Below are 23,778 nucleotides of genomic sequence, written 5' to 3' on the forward strand. Positions count from 1 at the left end.
CTGTTCCTTCCTTTTCTGCCAATAGTAGTTTTTCCTTTTCATGTCAATCAATCTGTGGTCCTCCCGGTCTTGGGTAGTTGGGAGGGCTCTACTGAGCAAAGTCAGCTGAGCATGTTGGATGTTGGTCGGGTCCTTCGCTCTTATGTGCACCGGACCCAGGAGATCAGGAAATAAAATCATCTCTTTGTCCTTCTGACTGGTCCTCTTAGGGGGGCTGGTGCTTCTAGGGCTACTATTGCATGCTAGATCAAGGAGACTTTTGCTTCCGCTTCTCTTCTGGGGCAGCAGCCCGTTCCGGAGTTTCTCAAAGCTCATTCTACTCGGGGTCAGGCGGCTTCTTGGGCTGAGTCGTCGCTCGTGCCTCCAGTGGACATTTGTACGGCTGCGGTTTGGTCTTCCTTGTATTCCTTTGTCAGACTCTTTCGGGTAGATGTTCTGGCGCGTCAGGACGCGGTGTTCGGTGTGTGTGTTCTGGTGTCGGCCCTTCGGGGGTCCCGCCCGTGTGAGGGACTGCTTTGGTACGTCCCATTCGTAAAGATTAACCTCTACTGGTCTGGAGAGTGCTAAAGAAGGAGAAATTAGGTTCTTACCTGCTAATTTACTTTCTTTTAGCTTCTCCAGACCAGTAGAGGTCCCCACCCTGTCTATTGTTGTTGTGCTTGGGGCTGTTTCGCGGGCAGTTTTTGTTTTTTGCTGCGGGTTCTAGTATTTTTCTAGGGCCGGGGAGAATTAAAGAACAGCGGCTGTGGCTCGGCTGGCTTAGCTGGCGAGCTGTGGGGACATTTTCCTTCTGGTATTTCTCCTCTGCATTTTCCAACAGCATTTGGGTATGTTATTTGTTACTCCTGTTCGGAGTATTGTTTTCTTTCTTTCTGTTTTCCAGTTCTTAGTTCTGCTTGGCTATTCGGCAGACTGAGGTAAATAGAGAAGGGAGTATATTATATACTGTCCCACAGTTTTGTTTTCAGTCTCCACCTGCTGGTCATGATTGGATATGTACCCATTCGTAAAGAAAACCTCTACTGGTCTGGAGAAGCTAAAAGAAAGTAAATTAGCAGGTAAGAACCTAATTTCTCCTTATTATGGCAGACCCACCTTACACTAAATTTAATCACACTTATCCTAAGTTCCTTTTTAAAGTCATGACAGAGTTCCATCTTAACCGGTCAATAGTTCTGCCAACATTTTTTCTGAAACCTTACACTAAACCTGGCGAAAGTGTACTTGAATACCTTAGACTTTAAGTGAGCCTTAGCTTTCTCTCTGGGGCAGACAAAACCCTTAGACCAGAGGTCCCCAACCTTTTTGAAACCAAGGACCGCTTTTATAGAACCACATTTTTCCAGGGACCAGTAGGGAGGGGAGAATTTGGGGCGGGTTTGTAGGGCAGTTTTATAAACAACTAGCTGATGCCCCGGCGTTGCACGGGTATTTAATTATAGCAATAACACTGTAAATGGATTCAAAAAAAGATACTTTATAGTGGTGAAATAAATTACTTTTTTACAGCTTTATAAAAAGTACAATATTCAAATAATAATGTGAAATATTACTAACACAAAACTTGATTATAAACAACATTTTTAGTTTCACCTCCAGGAGCAAGAACATATACATTCTTGGGTGAACCCACCCTTGAGCAAGCAACATAGAGTTGTCCATGGGAAAAACAGGGGGATCTTAAATCCACTCCACAGTATGTAATAGTCTGTCCTTGCGATTTGTTGATTGTGATAGAGAATGCAAGTCTCACTGGAATTTGCAATCTCTTAAACTGAAAAGGAAGATCTGTTGGAATAAGTGGTATCCGCGGGATAAATACGGTTTCACCTTGTCCCTTTCCGGTTAAGATAGTCGCTTCAATTACATTGGACAGTAACCTCTTTACACAAAGCCTTGTGCCATTGCAAAGTTTTGGTGGGTCAAGGTTGCTAAGTAAAATAACTGGAGATCCCACAGCTTTTTACATTTTTTCCATTGACATGAATGGGTGAAATCTGATTTTCTGTTTGTAGCTCCGCCCACATGTGCAGGTGGGCCGCGAGACCCCCAAAACATATCACCCCAGATAGTGAGGGATCTGCATATCAAGTTTCGTTCAAATCGGTCCCACAGCTTTTTACATTTTTCCCATTGACTTGAATGGGTGAAATCTGATTTTCTGTTTGTAGCTCCGCCCATGTGTGCAGGTGGGCCGCGAGACCCCCAGAACATATCACCCCAGGTAGTGAGGGATCTGCATATCAAGTTTCGTTCAAATCGGTCCCACAGCTTTTTACATTTTTTACATTGACTTGAATGGGTGAAATCAGATTTTCTGTTTGTAGCTCCGCCCACGTGTGCAGGTGGGCCACGAGACCCCCCGAACATATCACCCCAGGTAGTGAGGGATCTGCATACCAAGTTTCGTTCAAATCGGTCCCACAGCTTTTAACATTTTTTCCATTGACTTGAATGGGTGAAATCTGATTTTCTGTTTGTAGCTCCGCCCACGTGTGCAGGTGGGCAGCGAGACCCCCAGAACATATCACCCCAGGTAGTGAGGGATCTGCATACCAAGTTTCGTTCAAATCGGTCCCACAGCTTTTTACATTTTTTCCATTGACTTGAATGGGTGAAATCAAATTTTCTGTTTGTAGCTCCGCCCACGTGTGCAGGTGGGCCGCGAGACCCACAGAACATATCACCCCAGGTAGTGAGGGATCAGCACACCAAGTTTCGTTCAAATCGGGCAAGCCGTTTTTGCGTTGGCAGCTTTTTACATTTTTTCCATTGACATGAATGGGTGAAATCTGATTTTCTGTTTGTAGCTCCGCCCACGTGTGCAGGTGGGCCGCGAGACCCCCAGAACATATCACCCCAGGTAGTGAGGGATCTGCATACCAAGTTTCGTTCAAATCGGACAAGCCGTTTTTGCGTTGGCAGCTTTTTACATTTTTTCCATTGACATGAATGGGTGAAATCTGATTTTCTGTTTGTAGCTCCGCCCACGTGTGCAGGTGGGCCGCGAGACCCCCAGAACATATCATCCCAGGTAGTGAGGGATCTGCATACCAAGTTTCGTTCAAATCGGTCAAGCCGTTTTTGCGTGATCGCGGCACATACACACATACACACACACATACATACCTCCGATTTTATATATATAGATAGATTACTAGCTGATGCCCCGGCGTTGCACGGGTATTTAATTATAGCAATAACACTGTAAATGGATTCAAATAAAGATACTTTATAGTGGTGAATGAAATTATTTTTTTACAGCTTTATAAAAAGTACAATATTCAAATTATAATGTGAAATATTTGACAAAATGAATACAATACAACTAACACAAAACTTGATTATAAACAACATTCTCCGGGACGGGCCACTCGGCCACAGCCCATGAGCTTCGACCTTGCGGCGGCTGTTTTTAGGCCTATGCTACAGGCTTTAAGAAGTGTAGCAAGTGTTGGCGCGCGATCTCTCTCACAGACCCTCATAGACGCTGCCTCAAGTGTCTGGGGCCTAAACATCATCTCACGTCATGCCTGCCTTGCCAAACACTTCAGCCTCGTGCTTTTAAGAGTCGTTGCATTCAAGTAGACAAACTCTTCGAGATGGAGTCTTCGACTGATCCCTCGACTTCAAAGGCGTCTCCAGCTTTGACTTCCTTCGAGCCTCCTTCCGCGCCTTCGGCTTCTACCTCGAGCCTCATCAAGCCTTCCTCGTTTGCAGTGGCTCTTGCTTCGACGTCACCTGCTGTATCTTCCCCTGTTTCCTCAGGTCAGATAGCTCAGCAGTCGGTTCCACCGGTGGTTATTAAAGTGGCTAAGACTCCTAAGTTGAAGTACACTCACATTACCTCAAAGGAACCTCTGGCCAAGGCAGGTGGACCGGTTTCAGACGCGGATCCCACCCTGCCGGCTTCTTTTCAGACCATTTTAGAGAAGCAGTTTCTTCAGTACCTTACCATTATGGGTCCTAAACTGCTTCCTATTATCCTGCCTGGGCATCCAGCAACCCCCTGTGACTTCGAGCCGCCTCCGATGCCCGGTTGGAGTCGCACTCTTTGCAGGGAGCAGAGTCTCTGCGAGTGTCTGGTCTGCCACCTAAGCACGAAAGGCAAGGAGTAGATTCTTTGCGAGTGCATCGACAGGATTCCTCACACTCTCAGCAAGGAGTAGAGTCTTTACGAGTGCATCGAGGTTCTTCCTCCAAGCCTCTGGAGCTTCGATCTACAGCCTCTAGTCCTATTCATACATTGGCATCGGCTGCTTCTGTCTCCGAAGCAAAATCTCCTCGATCATCGAGGTCTGGTTCTAGACACAGTTCTCACCATCGTTCGAGATCTTCATCGAGGCATTCTTCACGACATCGTTCCTCGCAGGATATTCCATCTTCCTCGAAACCTCGTTCTACTCCGACCTCGACCAGACCACCAACTCCTCGTTCCAGATCTCCGATGTTGGACATCGAGGATATCCTGGCTTCAATATGCCTCAACTAAGTCACCTGGTTCCTATGAAACTTTTCTCCATGCCGAAGCTTCTTCTTCAACACATGCTGCCTCGACGACCTCGAGTCCTTCTCGAGACAGGGCATTACCAGACCAGTTGTCTTTTTCATCTTTCTTGCGACAGATGGCTGTAGACTTGGATGTTAACTTGGATACTGGCTCCAAATATTCTAAGAATATCTTGAAGTCATGCGTCTCCCTCAGCCTCCGGCAGAAAGTCTCAAACTTCCACTTCACAAGCTTTTGGACCAGACTTTTACTCGATGCCTGGAGACTCCATTTTCTATACCAGCAGTACCTGGAAAATTGGACTCGAGGTATAAAACGGTGCATCATAAGGGATTTGACAACTCACAGTTATCTCATCAATCCCTTCTTGTTGAATCTTCCTTGAAAAGATCACATCCTCCAAGGTCTATGCTACAGTCCCCCCTGGCAGGGAGGGTAAAACTATGGACGAATTTGGACATCGCATCTACCAGAATGCTATGATGTCCTCTAAAGTCCTCAATTATACTTTTTATTTCATTACTTATTTTGAATTTTTTCTTTCTCTACTGTCAAAATTTATGACTTACATGGATAATCATATGCATTTTGAATTTCAAGAAGTCATTGCTTCTTTTTCTCAGTTTCATCTCCATCTCCGGCAATCATCTTATGTTGCCTTTGAGTTATTTGCCCGAGTGGTTGCTTGCTCTGTGGCTGTGCGTCGTCTTGCCTAGCTTTGTACCATTGACATGGACCCTAATCTTCAAGACCGCCTGGCTAACATCCCTGTCAAGGCAATGATCTCTTTGACAAGTCCATCGAGGCAGCCATTAAAAAATTATCTGACCATGAAAAGTCATTTGCTTCAATTGTCAGACCTAAACCGAAGCCGACTCTGGCCAAGCCTGCACGTCCGACTGTTATCTATCAAAGGCGTTTTGCTCTGAAGCCAGCTCCTTATACTTGCCCTCCTCTGAAAAAACAGCAACCTCAGAAGCAACAGAAATCCCAAGCTGCACCTAAGGCTTCTCAGCCTTTTTGACTGTTTAAAACAGAGCATAACCTCCACCATTCTGTCTCTGTCTCCCTTTCCCCCTATAGGAAGTCGTCTCCATCATTTTTACAACAGATGGACCTTAATTACATCAGACCTCTGGGTCCTGACCATCATCAGAGAAGGATACTCTCTTCATTTCACTCAGGTTCCACCAGTTTCCTCCAAGAGAGTATCCTTCCAATCCATCCCAGACCGCCCTTCTTCTTCAGGAAGCTCAAGCTCTGTTTGTCTCCATGCCATCAAACCAGTTCCCTTGGAACAGCAGAACAGGGGGTTTTACTCCCATTACTTCCTTGTTCCAAAGAAGACGGGCGATCTGCGACCCATTCTGGATCTCAGGGCTCTCAACAAATTTCTAGTCATAGAAAAGTTTCACATGTTGTCCCTGGCATCCCTTTATCCCCTTCTCGAGCAGAACGACTGGTTATGCTCTCTGGATCTCAAGGATGCCTACACTCATATTCCCATCCATCCAGCCTCCCGTCAATACCTCAGATTTCGGGTGGGGAATCTGCACTACCAATACAGAGTTCTACCCTTCGGCCTGGCCTCGTCTCCCAGAGTGTTCACCAAGTGCCTGGTAGTGGTAGCAGCAGCTCTATGGAATCATGGTCTTCAGGTATTTCCCTACCTCGACGACTGGCTCATCAAAGATTCCACATCTCAAGGGGTTATTGTAGCAACCCAATGGACTACCTGGTTCCTACAAAGTTTGGGATTCGAAATCAACATTCCCAAATCTCAAGTTCAGCCCTCACAGACTCTACAATTCATTGGAACTGTTCTGGACACTGTCCACCTCAGAGCATTTCTTCCACAACAATGCCTGAAAGCTCTTCTTCAACTCTGTCACACTGTGTCTTCCCGCTCTTCCATCTCAGCAAGACACATGATGGTGCTTCTAGGTCACATGGCCTCCACAGTACACATGACTCCTTTTGCCAGACTTCACCTCAGAATTCCTCAGTGGACCCTGGCATCTCAATGGATGCAGGCTTGCTATCCTCTTTCCCAACATATCACAGTAACTGCTTCTTTCAAGAAGTCTCTCCGTTGGTGAATGCTCTCTTCCAATCTTTTCAGAGGCTTGCTTTTTCAACCGCCCCCTCATCAGAAGGTCCTCACGACAGACTCGTTGACCTACGCTTGGGGCACTCATCTTGATGGTCTCCGTACTCAAGGCTTCTGGACCAGTACGGATCGTCAGTGTCATATCAATCAGTTGGAACTCAGAGCGATCCTCAAAGCTCTCCATGCTTTTCAACATCTCCTTCACGACACAATAGTCCTCGTCCGCATGGACAACCAAGTCGCCATGTATTATTTCAACAAACAGGGAGGGACAGGATCTGCCTCCCTCTGTCAAGAAGCTCTGGAGGTTTGGGACTGGGCTATCCATCACAACACCTTCCTCAAAGCTGTCTATATTCAAGGGGCTCAGAATTGCTTGGCGGATAACTTGAGTCGTCTCCTGCAACCTCACGAACGGACTCTCCATTCCTCGTCTCTTCATCACATTTTCTCACAGTGGGGAACACCTCAGATAGACCTCTTTGCAGCTCCACACAACTTCAAACTGCCTCAGTTCTGCTCCAGGATATTCTCTTCTCACCGCCTCAAGGCAGATGCATTTCTTCTGGAATGGACGAATCTGTTCCTCTACGCATTTCCTCCATTCCCTCTCATTCTCAAGACTCTAGTCAAATTGAAGAACGATCATGCCACCATGATTCTAATTGCTCCTCAGTGGCCGAGACAACCATGGTACTCCCTTCTACTTCAACTCAGCAGCAGGGAGCCATACCTTCTACCAGTTTTTCCTTCTCTGCTTAAACAGAGTCAGGGATCTCTGCTTCATCCCAATCTGCAGACTCTACACCTGACAGCCTGGTACCTTTCAACATAACCCCTCTTCAGTTTTCTCAATCTGTAAGAGATGTTTTAGAAGCTTCTAGGAAACCTGCAACTAGACAATGCTATCACCAAAAATGGACTAGATTTTCTACATGGTGTTTTTCTCATCATAAGGAGCCTCAACATTCCTCCTTATCATCTGTTTTAGATTATCTTTTGCACCTATCCAACTCTGGACTCAAGTCTACATCCATACGAGTCCATCTCGGTGCAATTGCAGCTTTTCATCAGCCTATTGAAGGGAAACCCCTCTCTGCTCATCCGGTGGTTTCCAGATTCATGAAAGGTCTTTTCAATGTTAAACCTCCTCTCAAATCGCCTCCTGTGGTTTGGGACCTCAATGTTGTCCTTTCTCAACTCATGAAGCCTACATTTGAACCAATTGATAAGGCTCATTTGTGGTATCTCACTTGGAAAGTGGTGTTTCTCATTGCCCTCACTTCTGCTCAACGAGTCAGTGAGCTGCAAGCTTTAGTTACTGATCCACCATTCACTGTGTTCCATCATGACAAGGTGGTTCTTCGTACTCATCCTAAATTCCTACCTAAAGTGGTCTCAGAATTTCATCTCAACCAATCTATTGTGCTTCCAGTGTTTTTTCCAAAGCCTCATTCTCACCCTGGAGAATCAGCTCTTCATACTCTGGACTGTAAACGTGCTTTGGCCTTCTACTTGGAACGCAGCAAACCATACAGAACTGCTCCTCAACTTTTTGTCTTTTTCGATCCAAATAAGTTGGGACATCCAATTTCTGAACGCACCATCTCCAATTGGATGGCGGCTTGTATCTCTTTCTGCTATTCCCAGGCTGGATTACCACTTCACAGTAAAGTCACAGCCCATAAAGTCAGAGCAATGGCAGCTTCTGTAGCTTTCCTCAGATCGACACCGATTGAGGAGATTTGCAAGGCTGCTACTTGGTCCTCGGTTCATACCTTCACTTCTCACTATTGTCTGGATACTTTCTCTAGATGGGATGGACAGTTTGGCCAAACAGTATTACAAAATTTATTCTCCTAAGTTGCCAACACTCCCACTATCCCATTTCTAGTTAGCTTGGAGGTCACCCATATGTGAGAATACCTGCCTGCTTTTTCTGGGATAAAGCACAGTTACTTACCGTAACAGGTGTTATCCAGGGACAGCAGACAGCTATTCTCACAACCCACCCACCTCCCCTGGTTGGCTTCTCTGCTAGCTATCTGAACTGAGGAGATGCGCCCTGTGCACTGGGCGGGAAGGCACTCGCGCATGCGCGGTGCAGGCGACTCGAAACTTTAAGTTTCTTCAAGCAAGTCTGCTTGTGAGGCGTCCGCATCGGGGCTTCGTCGGATGACGTCACCCATATGTGAGAATAGCTGCCTGCTGTCCCTGGATAACACCTGTTACGGTAAGTAACTGTGCTTTCTCTGCATAGAATGTGCTTTGTGTTTCTTTTAATTCTGTGGTTTCCATAATGAATTAATATGATTAATATTGTTTGAGGCTTGTATGGATGCTGCGGGAGATGGTGGTCATGAGGATGGGGCGGGAACGGGGCAGTGATGGAGATGGTAGTCATTGGGTTGGGGACGGTGGTCGCAGGGACGGGGCAGTAATGGGGACAATTTTTTCCCTGTGTCTTTCTCTAATTTTAATCACATCCTGCAAAATGTTGTTAAGTTCAGGTGACATTTTTCGGCTAGCCAGAATTTCTCTATGAATGACACAATGCGTAGACTCACATTCAGAAGCAACCTCCTTGGCTCGAGTAGTGAAACCAGAAAGTCATCCAGTCATGGCAGCCACTCTCATCTGTGCACAAAATAAACATTGTTGCCCTATTATCAACATCAGTGGACTCATTAACCTGCACTGCGCAACCCGCTGACTTATTAATCCTCTCTAACTATTGTGCCTCAAAATTCTCTGCTATTTTATTAATTCGCCTGGTTACAGTGCTAGCTGAAAGATGAACACGGGCCACTTTTTGAGATGCAGCCTTTCCTAAAAGTTTACGGCAAATGTCCTTAGCAGCAGGCAGGATCAACTCTTCACCAATTGTAACAGGATTCTTAGTTTTAGCAATACAGTCAGCCACTAAGAATGATGCTTTCAGTGCAGGCACATTTACTGAAGTGGTGGCCTTAAAAAAAATAGCTTCTGCTCTTCAAATTCATTTTTTTTTTTTCTTTTGAAAAACTCCAAATTCTTGTCTTTTAATGCAGGGTGCTTGGTCTCCATGTGGCAAAGCAGTTTTGAGTGTTTCATGGCTTCATTGGATAGTTGCTCACCACATATTATACAAAGTGGGCATGCAGAATGTGACTCGCCTGTTGCAATGAACCTGTAATTTAAATAGGACTCTTAGTATTTTCTTTTAAATGCAGCTCTCTTTTTGTTGGCAATCTTAGAGTCTTCTGCTGTCTCATCATCATTGGGTCTTTCCCCCTTTTCAAATAAACTTTTCAGTGATGTTTGGTTTTTACTCATTTTTGCCAAGGTGCAAAAATGTGTTTAAATTTGTCACTGAAAAAACTGTGCTCCTGTGCCTTTAAGCACTCCCCCTCATAGCTCCACAAACGCTGGCTGCAGCCTTCAAGATGGTAGCTTCAGCTGCTAACTGATGCCTCTTTTGCTGTCACAGGTAACCAGGTACCCCTTCTCCCTACCTCCGGGTATATTCAACCTTTGCACCACCTGCTGCTGCTCCACTGTCACCTCAGATTTTCCTCCTCAGGCTCCTCCAGCAGTCCTCCAGCCTGGCTGGATACTGATCTACAGAGTGGGGTAAAGGTGGGGTGCCCAATAGTACCTGTATGCCTGTAGTGCAAATAGTACCACGTTTACCTCAAAATAAGACACTGTCATATTAATTTTGGGTCTAAAAAATGCACTAGGGCTTATTTTCGGGGTATGTCTTATTTTTATTTTTTTGTGTACAACGATCATCCCTCACCCATCCCCTTGTGCAGCATCTTTCCTTCTTTCCCTCCCATCCCCCATGTACAGCAGAACCCCGATGACCCCTCCAACCCATCCCCCTGCACAGCATCTTTCCATCTCTCCCTCCCAGCTTCCCATGCAGAACACCGATGACCCCACCAACCCATCCCTGCGCAGCATCTTTCTATCTCCCTCCCATCCCTCATGTACAGCAGAACCCCAATGACCTCGCCAACCAATCCCCTGCGCAGCATCTTTCCATCTCTCCCTCCCTTCCCCCACATGCAGCAGAACCCCAATGACCCCTCCAACCCATCCCCCCTATGCAGCATCTTTCCATCTCTCCCTCCCATCCCTAGGTGCAGCAGAACCTCGGCGACCCCAACCCATCGCCCTGCACAGCATCTTTCCATCTTTCCCATCCCCCCATGCAGAAGAACCCTGATGACCCCGCTAACCCATTCCCTTGCACAGCATCTTTCTATCTCTCCCTCCCAACCCCTCCCCCTGTGCAGTAGAACCCCGACGACCCTCCCACCGTGAGGCCAACATACCTCTGTTCTAAACAGCAGTGGCGGCAGCACTGAACAGACAGCAGAGGAAAGACCCCAGTGGGGAAGGCCGCCAAGCAGCCTGTTCAGTACTACTGCTGCTGCTGTTTGGAACGGAAGTACATCAGCCTTGTGGTGGGAGGGTTGGCGGGGTTCTGCTGTGCGGAATGGGAAGGAGAGATGGAAAGATGTTGCGCAAGGGACTCTCTCGTAACCTGGCCGTCAGACGTCTACCCAGCTTTTTGTTTCCTTTGACCCAAATAGGTTGGGATTTCTCATTGGCAAAGGCACAATTTCCAATTGGTTAGCAGATTGCATCTTCTGTACATATGCCCAGGCAGGGCTAACTCTTGGGTATGATGTCAATTCTGTTCAAGCTAGGCTGGAAGACTTGAACATCGAGGCCAAAAGAATTGCCAGAATGGATTCTCTCTCCCACATGATTGGGCTAGAGACTCCGTTCTGTGAATTCAAATAACAGACATGAGGAAAAGCCAGGTAATAAAAAATTAGATTTTATTTTCAGTGCTCCTAGTGTCTGAGAAGAGCAAGCTATCGGAATTTCAGTGCTCTTCAAAGGGAGAAACCAAGGACAAACAGATTTATACCCTGTGTGACATCATTTGTAATAATTATCATGCTTTAGAATACAATGGCACAGTTGATCATATGACTTCCTTTCCAAAAATGCCTTACATCAATGTTAACATTAAAGTCCATTCTGTTAAGTTTTTAAACCCAGCAAGTGGCAGTGTTTCACTTTTTCTTTCTAAATCACTTTTGATCTCTGACATTTTTAAATATCAATCAGTAAAAAGACATCTACATCCTGGCATCTCTATGACCTCCCTATTAGCATTGTATGTTCTAATCTACAAGGAACAGATTATCTCTGTAAAACACCCAAGTTTCCTGTTCCTCTGAGAATCTATAAATTCCATGGATGTATATGAAGAATGATACATAAATTTATGTCTCTTAAGAGTCACAGAATCAACCTTCTGAACTTCCGTAGCATAGCCAGAATGTAGAATCAGCAATTTAGACAAGGAATGTCAATCTGTGAGCTTAATCTTTTAATTACAAGGTCTCAAGGCTTAGTTTCCAAATTTGAATATATTCACTTAATTTTGATTCATTCATAATCTCATTTTTCATATCGGTGACAACTATCACACCTATAAACAGGAAATCTTCAAGAAGTCTCACAATGTCAGAGCCATGATGTCAGTAGTCCACTTGAGATTAGCCTCCATTGATGAAATTTGTAAGGTTGTGATGTAGGCTTCTGTCCATCACATCTTTTTACTGCCTTGAGCAGAATTCCTGGCATCACAGCAGACATCAGACAGTCCTACAAAATTTGTTTTATGTCTAAAATCCAACTCTACCCCCCATGCCCATTTCTTTTCTGTCCTGGCTGCACCTCCACAGTAGTAAAATTTCTTTTCTTGAGTTAATTAATCTCAGGCCTTGACATTTTGAATTCTTGTAGTCCTAATCTTGTTATTTTAGATGAGCCTATGGTAGCTAGGGATTCCCAGCTGTGAGAATTACCAACCTTCTTGTCCTCAGAGAAAGTGAAGATACTTACCTGTAGCAGGTGTTCTCCGAGGACAACAGGCCGAATATTCTCACAGACCCTTCTACCTCCCCTTAGAGTTATATTCTAAAAGTTAAATTATCAGACTGCGGGACCTTTGATTGTACGTCGGGTGTGAAGACACCTGCACATGTTTGGTACAGTGCTAATAGAAGTTTCTAATTTTTGCGGTAGTAAGTTCCATGCCAGGCTCTGTCAGATGATGTCACCAAGATATGAAAATATTTGGCCTGCTTGGAGAACACCTGCTACAGGTAAGTATCTTTGCTTTATAGTAGGATGATAAAATATAGGAGATGTTGAATTTTAAAATTGGAAACTAAGCATGTCCAAGACTGAGCTGCTCCTCTTTCCTCCTAAACCCTGTGTTCTTCTTCCTCTGTTCTCCATCTCGGTAAATAATACTGTCATCGTTCCAGTCTCCTCTGCTTGGAGTCATCTTCAATTCCAACCTTTCATTTTCTACACATATCCAACAAACTGTTAAAGCCTGTCGCATCTATTTCTACATCATCACCAAAATTTGTCCCTTCCTTTCTGAGCACACTACCTGGACCCTTGTCCACACTGTTGTGACCTCATACTTAGATTACAGCACTCACTATCGATTGGTGTACCTCAAAGCTCTGTCCTGGGACCACTCCTTTTCTCAATCTACACTTGCTTACTTGGAGTGCTGATCTCTTTCCACGGCTTCCAGTATCACCTCTTTGCTGACGACTCCCAGATCTATCTTTCTCCACCAAATATCTCTACTGAAACCCAGACCAGAGTCTCAGCCTGCCTGTCTGACATTGCTACCTGGATGTCCCACCGCCATCTAAAATTGAATATGGCTAAAACAGAGCTGCTCATCTTCCTGCCTAAACCCACCTCTCCACCTCCCTTGTTCTCAGTCTCTGTGGTTAACACTCTCATCCTTCCTATTTTGTCTGCTTGTAATCTCAGGGTCATCATTGACTCCTCTCTCTCCTTCACCGCCCAGATACAACATACAACATATCGCTAACATCTGCTGCTTCTTCCTCTATAATATTACCAGAATCCAACTCTTCCTCTCAGCACACTACCAAAGCACTTATCCACACTCTCATTACCTTGCACTTGGACTACACCAACGCGCTACTCTCAGGCCTTTCACTTAGCTCCCCTCCAATCCGTCCATAATTTGGCTGCTCGACTCAATATTCCGGGAGAGCCGCTATACTCACGTTACCCCTCTCCTAAAGTTACTTCATTGGCTTCCTATCCATTTCCGAATACAATTCAAACTCCTCTTACTGACCTACAAATGCACTCATTCAGCTGCCCCTCACTATCTCGCTTCGCTTATCTCCCCCTGTGTCTCCCCACCATGAACTCTGCTCAGCTGGTAAATCCCTCCTATCTGTGCCCTTTTCTTCAACTGCCAACTCCAGACTCTGCCTGTTCTACCTTGCTGCGCCGTATGCTTGGAATAAGCTGCTCGAAGCCCTACAGTGGGCTCTGTCTCTGGCAGTATTCAAGGCCCAGTTAAAAGTCCATCTCTTCAAGCATGCTTTCGACTCCTAACTCCTCTCACCTTGGGTTCTGCATCCCCAATCCTATATGTCATGTCTGTCTGTCCAAGTTAGATTGTAAGCTCTTCTGAGAAGGGACCATCCATAAATGTCAAGATATACAGCGCTATATAAATGATAAGTAGTAGCAGTAGTATTTCTAACTGGTCTCCCGCAGTGCCACATCCCCCTCCCCTTGCAATCTGTGCAAAACTCTGCTGCACGAACCATCTTCTAACCTCGCTACACTCATTTTACCCCTCTCCTTAAATCACTTCACTGGCTCCCTATCCACCTTTGCATAGAATTCAAGCTCCTATTGCTGACCTACAAGTGTATTCTTTCTGCTGCCCCTCAATAACTCTCCTCTCTCCTCTTATACACCTCCTAGAGAATTCTGTTCCTAAGATAAGCTGCTCTTAGATGTACCCTTCTCCTCCACTGCCAATTCCAGACTTTGCTCCTTTCATCTAGATGCCCACTATACCTGGAATAAATTATCCGAGTTTATCCACCAAGCCCCTTCCTCAGACTGAAAACCCACCTTTTTTATATAGCCTTCAATTCATAACCCTACTCCCCACTGCCCTTCAACCCAGCAAGCAGATTAACAGTTCCCGTTAACTGTATCCTTAACTGTTGTTTGTTTAGATTGAAAGCTCTTTGAACAGGGACTGTCTTCTTTGTGACTGTACAGTGCTGTGTACGTCTGGTAGTGTTATTGAAACAATTAATATTAGTAGTAGTAGTAGTATAAGACAGTTCTAATTTATAAACATCATTCATATAGAAGCTAGTAGTGTTCAGACAATTTGTATGGTTACCTGACAATTTGTATAGATTTACTTGACATACCTCTCAATTTCAAAATTTCTCATGCAGACTGGGCATATTATATATCTGGTTAAATATGGGAGTGAAGTCAGGTGTGCCAGGATCTCTATCTGGCTAAAATTATGTGTTAAACTGAATTGCATAAATAATGATTCTAAAGTTAACCAGATAACTTATCAAGTTCACTTTAACTGGCTGTATTTTTAGTTACTTGTTTAAAAGTTGATATGCTGCTATATGGGGCAATTTTGAAACTCTATATGGGACCTGTAAGCACATTTCAAAAGCAAACTACTTGGAGTTTCCTTTTGAAAATGTAGTCTGACTACTTCTGGGGGAATTCTGCATAGAAAAAGTGAAATTATTATGTACAATATTTTTAAAATTCTGCAAAGTTTATTTGTAGTGTTTTGCATAGAATTCCCTTATCATAAGACCTGAAATCTTTTTCTGCCTTTCCTTTTTCAGACTCCAGCCTCCTCAATTTCCTCTCTTACTCCAACTATAGTTTTCTCTCCCTCTAAACACGAATAAAACTTATAATTGTCTACTCAAAAGTCTTCTCTTGAATTCAGTACACAACTTCTTATTTTTTTCTCCTCTTTGTCTCAGATCTCATTACATCTCTCCCCCAGCCTTCCCCGTGGCACACCCTCAGGTTTAATCACCCCTGTACTCTGCCCCCAATCCTCTATTGCACATATATTCAATTGCTCTGTCCCCAATGCCTATGGCAGTGATGGCTAACCTTTTTGAGCCCGAGTGCCCAAACTGCCGCACAAAAACAAAGAATTTCCTCAAAGTGCCAGCACGTCAATTAAACATTAATAACAAGATTTTAGTATCTAAAAACTCTTTATAAAGTTGCCTGAACTATGTAACATCATTTTTAAAGGTTGGAATCTTTGTATTGTCAGAGAATTAATTTGATTCACAATCCTTTGGTTTTCATTTCAATTTATTGGCAATTTATAATGTTTTAATGATTTCATTCAATTTAATGAATTTAGGAAGAATTTGATTCAGTTACACAATATATTTTAAATGTATTATTCACATAACATGTCAAATGTATCCTGAGTAAAAAAAAAGATAAACTTCTTAAAACTGTTAACTGTGTCAAGACTCGGTGTGTATTCCCAAAGAGTCTATACATGTTTTTTTGTAAAATTTACAATCAAATTAGAAAATAGTTAAATCATTACATTTCTAATAATATGATGTAAAGAAAACAAAAGAGCTTTAAATTAAACCAACCGTTTTTATTGGAAATTCCAGATTGGAATACAACAGGGCCATGTAAAGTCCCTTTTTTAAATAACATCTTTAAATAATATTTAAATAACTTAGAAAGTGTCTTAACTGCAAACACTGCTTCATGTAAACATATGCATTGGGCATGCTCTGAAAAAAATTAATGTGATTTTTGTTGTTGCATGCATGCTGATAACTTGTCAATCCTTGGCTCATAGTGCGTTAATTTCAGAGCAACACATGCAGCACTCATATCATCCGTTAATCTGTTTCTAGCATCAGATTTTATATGATTCAAAGCCGAAAACAGCTGCTCACAAGCATAGGATGACCCAAACAAAGTAAGAAGAGCAATCCCAAGTGCTTTCATGGACTTAAAATTGTCTGCCAGAGAATTCCACGCTTTTAGGATTTCATTTTCAGAACTGCTAGCAGTGATTTCATTTGTCACCCTTTCACACTCAATACGTTCAAGAGCCGCACGCAGGTCATTGAATTTACTTTTCCAGATAGAGCTTTCTTGAAATTCCAGTAGCTCCATTTCCAAATTTTGAATATCCAACCACTGTAAGCAGGAAAGATCAAGATCTTCAAATGTGGACTTTTCTGGGGAAGTTATAAATGAAAGGGTTATCTCCATGTTACGGAACTGAGAAAATCTTTTACTAAAATTCTCCTTTGCTTCGGCTACAATGGTGGAATATGCTTTGTGGATTTCCTGGTGTTTTTTATGACTGTCCACAAATGTTGTAGAATTATCCAAATGTATTTTTAGGTTGGGAAAATATTTTAGCTGTCCACTCTCAAGGTCTTTTTCAAAAACATGCAATTTTCTCTCAAAAGCTTTGATGTCACTAAACATGCTTTCTGCTGTTTTTCCCATGCCTTGTAATTTTTTGTTTAGTACATTAAAGTGGTTAGTAAAATCTGTAAAGAACATTAGGTTGTGTGGTTTTGCAGCATTTACAGACTTGGAGCAATGGTATGATTGTTTCACTTTTGACCATTTGCCATTTAAAGACTACTTGCTACCCAAAGACTTCTAAGACTCCTGATGCAGGCCGGATGGCCGAAACGTGATCATGTCGAGTCATTGAGTTGCTTTGGATGTACGATTTTGTTTTGGATTAATAAAGACCATTGGATTTATCAGATGAGTTGAAAGACACTGTTTTTGTGCACCATCTTGATTGGACATTTCCACTTTGCCTTTGCTTCTACAGCAGGGGTGCCCACACTTTTTGGGCTTGCGAGCTACTTTTAAAATGACCAAGTCAAAATGATCTACCAACAATAAAAAATTTTTTAAAAAACCACAAAGCACACTGTATGCAGAGAAAATGTTAATTATCATTTATATTCCGTGGGTTTTCAAAGAGGTCAAGTCAGACGATTCTATGCAATGTCACTTCAGGAACAATTATACAAAAATAGAAAAATATACCCCCTCCCTTTTTACTAAATCGCAATAGCAGTTTTTAGAGCAGGGAGATGCACTGAATGCCCTGTGCTGCTCTCGATGCTCATAGGCTCCCTGCGCTAAAAACCGCTATTGCAGATATAAATTCTCTAAACAGACACATTTTGATCACTAAACTGAAAATAAAATCATTTTTCCTATCTTTTTGTCTGGTGATTTCATGAGTCTCTGTTTGCACTTTCTTCTTCTGACTATAAATCCAATATTTTTTCTTTCTGCCCCTCCCCTTTTCTTTCTGTCTCTTTCTTTCTCTCTCCCCCCGCCCCCCCCAAGCCATCGCGCCAATTTCTCCACTTCCCCGATTCTTTCCCTACCCCCTAAGCCACCATGCCGATTTCTCCCTGCTTCCATGAGCCAGGCCAGGAATGTACAAGCGCCGGACTCACAAGACTTCACCTCTGATGTCAATTCTAACGACGGAGAGGAAGTTCCAAGCCAGCCAGGCAGCGATTGGCTGGCCCAGAACTTCCTCTCTGACGTCAGAATTGACGTCGGAAGTGAAGTCTTGTGAGTCCGGCGCTTCTACGCGCCTGGCCTGGCTCAGGGAGGCAGGAAGAAAAAGATTGCCAAGGCAACGCGATCGACTCACATTGCCTTTGCGATCTACTGGTCGATCGCACTCGACCATTTGAGCACCCCTGCTGTTATGGTATCCTGTCCTGACCTGAGGAAAGGGGTTTAGTCCCCAAAAAACTGCCTTATTTCTATTTCCTATTTATAAACTTTAATCAATAGATACAATACTACTTGATTCTACGTAAAGCAACAAAACAATTTTTTCTACCTTTTGTTGTTTTTGCTTTAATCATCTTGTCTTCACTCTTCTTTCTAGCCAGCTTCTGTCCGCTCTGCCTTCCATACAGCATCAGCCCCTTCCATCCACTGTCTGCCCTCTCCCCGTTCCATATGGCATCTTCCCTCTTTTTATGCTCCTTCAATAAACTGTCTATCCTGTGCCCCTTCTCTTCTCCTTTGTACATGATTGATTTCAGCTCTGCCACCTCTCCATTTTTCTCTCTCTGTCACCATCCCGTCCCCTATGCTCTGGCATCTCTCTCTTCTCCTTTCTTTCCTTCACACCCCATAGTCTGGTATCTTCCCTTCCCTGATTCTCTAGCATCTCACTCCTTTCCTTTTCTTCCATCTCTCCCTCCCCCTCCATGCTTTGTCTTCTCCTCCTTCCTTTTCCCTTGGTCTGGCATACTTTCCTCCTTCCCTCCATGCCCTGGCATCTCTTCCTCCCTCCCTTCCCTCCAATCCCTGGCATCTCATTCCATTCCCTCCCTCATCTTCTTTCTCCCTCCAGTTGGGTGCAGCAAGTCTCTCCCCCTCTGCTCCCTTTCCTCCTTCTGTCACCCATGACCTGGCATCATGAACTTCTTCAGGCAGCAGCATTCACAATTTGCTGCTGTTGCCAGCTTCGGGCCTTCTTCTCTGTCGGGTCCTGCCTTCATGGAATCAGAAGTAGGCAGGACCCGGCGGAGAGGAAGGCCTGAAGCTGGCAACAGCAGTGAATTGTAAATGCTGATGCTAGCCGAAGAAGTTCATAATGCCAGGTCGAACACCCGGGGCAGACTGCTACTCTCCCCCCCCACGACCCTCCTAACTCTCCCTCCCTCCCATCACGAGACTCTAAACAGGCTGCTTCAGGACTTTCTCCTGCCGTGATTCCCTCTGGCACGTCACTGATGAGGGAAGGAGGGAGAGATAGGAGGGTCGGATCGGGTTGGGATTCGCCCGGGATGATGATGAGGCTGCTGCTGCTGCCAGCGAATCCAGCAAGGGTGAGGCCCCAAAGCACACACTGGCAGGCCCCCCTGACTATTTCGGGCCCTAGGCCTGTGCCTACAGGGCCTATCCTTTAATCTGGCCCTGCTTCCTCCCCCCCATATGCCCTGACATCTCTCTCTTCCACTCCATGGTATGGTATCTCCTTTCCCTCCGTCCCATGGTCTTTGCATCTCTTTCCTCCTTTTCCTGATCTTCCTTCTCCCTCCTTCCCTCTCTCTCCCTAATTGGGTACAGCAGTATTTCTCTTCCCCCTCCCCCCACTGAGTACAGCAGTATCATCAGCATTTCTCTCCCCCCCCCCAATTGGGCACAGCAGAAGCAGCATTTCTCTTCCCCCTCCCCCTAATTGGGTGCAGCAGCATTACTCCTCCCATTCCCCCCCCATCTCACACACCCGGCAGATTCGCTACAGACAAAGGCAAGTTGCAAGTTTCCCTTGGTCGCTGACCTATCTCCCAAAGGGCAGCGACAGAGGGAAGTTTACAACTTGCTGCTCTTGCTTACTTCGGGCCTTTCTCGTTGCCGGGTCCTGCCTTCACGGAAACAGAAAGTAGGCAGGACCCGGCAGCGAGAAAAGCCCGAAGTAAGCAAGAGCAAGTAAGCTTCCCTCCGTGGCTGGCCTCTCTCCCGCATGCTCCGGGGCTCTAATGGTCTGTGCCGGCTTCTCTTCTCTACCCCCTCAAGTTCAAGTTTCAAGTTTATTAGGATTTTATATACCGCCTATCAAGGTTATCTAAGCGGTTTTTACAATCAGGTACTCAACGTACTCCCCCGACGTAACTTCCGGTTTCGGAGGGAAGCCGGGTTCGAGTCGCTTGCTGGGGGTTTTTTTTGTTTAAAGTCCGGCGGGTTTTTCGGCGGCTCTTCAGGCTGCGCATTAAGCAGTGGCGGCAGCAGGATTCGGCAGATGACAGTCGGGCGGGCATCTAAATTTGCTGGGCGTTGCGCCCGCCTGCCCTGATGGCGGCCCTGTCGGTCGGGTTAGCGTCACAAAAGTAAGGGGACCTGGCCGGCTGTGTTGCACACGGGGCGAGGCGGACCGCCCCCCTCCCTTGGTAGCCGCGAGGCTACTCCTCCTTACCTACCCTGCCTGCAGTACAGAGCCGAACGGAAGTCTTCCCGACGTCAGCCCTCCCTCCCTCCGACGTCAGCGCTGACGTCGGGAAGACTTCCGTTCGGCTCTGTGCTGCAAGCAGAGCAGGTAGGGAGAAAAGCCGCGCGACTTAGTACATCCAGCCCCGTTCCCGTGCAGCTCTCTATTGCAGATCTTCCCGCATGCCAGCTGCAAGGCCTTCGCGTGCCATAGGTTCGCCATCGCTGGCCTATGGCATACTCACCTTTGCTCTGACCCCTTCTCATTCTTTGCCATGGGTGGTAGCAGCTCTTCTCACTCTCTCTTTCCCTCCCCTGCTAAGCTTCCGCAGCAAGGAGGAAGTGAACTGCTGCACATCGGGTCACTTCCTCCTACTATGCTGGCTTAGACCAGATTGTGAACCATAGCCCTTCAATTGGTCCAAGCCAACACAGAGGGAAATTGGATCTGGAATGATGAGTGAGGTGATTAAATTTGCAGATGACACTAAACTGTTGTTGTTGTTTTTTTAAATATTTTATTTATAAATTTTTCATTCTTACAATAATTTAATTTTACATAAACTTCAATTAATATATGAAAAATTGTGATTACAAGTAATTCATCTTATCACATAAAATATAACCCTCCCCTTTCTTCATTTCTTAAATCCATATAATATACATTCCCACCCTTCCCCAATCTAATATATCCATTACTAATGTGCTATGAAACCTGATCAGTGGAATATCGAGTCAATGGTTCCCAAATTTTCTTAAAATTATGAATATTTCCCTGTTGTAATGCTATTGTTTTTTCCATTTTGTATATATGACAGACTGAATTCCACCAAAATGTAAAATTTAATTTGGTGTAGTCCTTCCAATTTTGAGTTGTTTGTTGCATGGCGACCCCTGTCAATATTAATAATAGTTTGTTATTGTTTGCTGAAATCGGACTCTGAGTTCTCATTGCTGTACCAAATAGTATAGTATCATATGAGAGTCCTACATGATTTTCTAGTAATTCATTAATTTGGGGCCAAATTAGTTTCCAAAATGCATTTATACAGGGACAAAAAAAAATTAAGTGATCTAATGTCCCGACTTCTACTCTGCAATGCCAGCATCTATTAGATCTAGTACTATCTATTTTTTTGTAAACGCGTAGGGGTCCATAAAGTTCTATGTAACAAAAACAACCAAGTTTGACTCATAGATGCTGACTTTGTAGATCTTAATCTCCAGGACCAAAATCGTGGCCATTGAGATTCAGAAATTGTCTCAATACTCCAAATATCCCTAAGTCCAGTTTTCTTTTTTTTGTTTAAAAATCCATTTAACAATTTATACCATTTTGCGGCTTGGTGACCCAAAAAATCCACCTGGAAACATAGAACCTGCAGACTATATTGAGTATTAAGAGCTTTCCATTCAGGGAACCTTGCCTGAATAGCTTGCTTCAATTGCAACCATTTAAAATATTGTGTTTTATTTAATCCAAATTTATGTTGCAATTGTGAAAAACTAAGCATTGCTCCTTCTGAAATAACATCATTCAATGTTCGTATACCTGCAATTATCCATTGTTTCCAGATGATTTTGTATCCGCTAATCTTGATCCTGGAGTTTACCCAAATTGATTGATTTAATGATTTAGCAATTGGTTCTGGTGATAGATTACTAATATATCTTAACGTCTTCCAAGTATCCAATAAAATTATGTTATCCTTATATCTTCTTGGCATGTTTATACTAATTAGATGTTCTGGATGTAGTGGGAACAGGAGCCGCCATACTAAACTGTTTAAAATTGATAAAACGCATGCAGATTGTGAAAAATTGCAGGCACACCTTAGGAAATTGAAAGACTGGGCGTCCAAGTGGCAGATGAAATTTAATGTGGACAAATGCAAAGTGATGCAGATTGGGAAGAATAACCCGAATCACAGTTACCAGATGCTAGGGTCTACCTTGGGGGTTAACACCCAAGAAATGAATCTGGGTGTCATTGTAGACAATATGATGAAACCTTCTGCCCAATGTGCGGCAGTGGCCAAAAAAGCAAACAGGATGCTATGAATTATTAAAAAAAAAAAAAAATGGGTAACGAGCCTAAGAATGTTATAATGCCCCTGTATCGCTCCATGGTGTGACCTCAATTCAATTCAATTCTGGGCTCCTTATCTCAAGAAAGATATGGTGGTACTAGAAAAGGTTCAAAGAAGAGTGACCAAGATGATAAAGGTGATGGAACTCCTCTTGTATGAGGAAAGACTAAAATGGTTAGGGCTTTTCAGCTTGGAAAAGAGATGGCTGAAGGGAGATATGATTGAAGTCTATAAAATCCTTGGTGGAGTAGAACAGGTACAAGTGGATCAATTTTTCACTCTGTTAAAAATTACAAAGACTAGGGGACACTTGATGAAGTTACAGGGAAATACTTTTAAAACCAATAGGAGGAAATTTGTTTTCACTCGGAGAATAAACTCTGTAACGCGTTGCCAGAGGTTGTGGTAAGAGCAGATAGCGTAGCTGGTTTTAAAGGTTTGGACAATTTCCTGGAGGAAAAGTCCATAGTCTATTATTGAGAAAGACATGGGGGATGCCACTCCTTGCCCTGGATCGGTAGCATGGAATATTGCTACTCCTTGGGTTTTGGCCAGGTTTGAAATTTTTGGGATTGGCCACCGTGAGAATGGGCTACTGGGCTTGATGGACCATTAGTCTGACCCAGTAAGGCTATTCTTATGTCCTTAAATGACTTGATAAGCAGCGCTTCACTTCCTCCTCCTCTTGCTGCGCAAGCTTATTGGAAGAGGGGAACAGAGAGTGAGCAGAGCCACTGCTGCCCATGCCTATGTCAAACTCTGCATAGCAAGTGCAAAGTTCTGTATTTTCCTGTAGGGATGTGGAATTCTGTTCAAATTCTGCATTGGCACAGTTAATGCAGAATTCTCCCAGGAGTAATCCATATGTAAATATTTTGACTCTCAGAGGAGGAGAGCAATAGTTAGCCCCCTCCTACACAGTAATTGCTTAGTTACTCAGCTAAAATCATTTGAAAATTCTCTTAGTAGGTGATTTTAAAAGGAATTCTGGTGCACAGGGCATATACGTCCTGACAAGTGGGTTAACTTCCCTTAACTACGAACTGTGCAGAAGAAATCATCTACAATTTCTTCTGCTCTGCCTTCTTCCTCAGTGGGTTGTATTGCATTTCTTCAGTTTGTCTGTCTGATGTGTTTTGAGAAGCTTTGATATTTTA

Source organism: Geotrypetes seraphini, chromosome 6 (genome assembly GCF_902459505.1).
Source record: "Geotrypetes seraphini chromosome 6, aGeoSer1.1, whole genome shotgun sequence".
Lineage (NCBI taxonomy): Eukaryota > Metazoa > Chordata > Amphibia > Gymnophiona > Dermophiidae > Geotrypetes > Geotrypetes seraphini.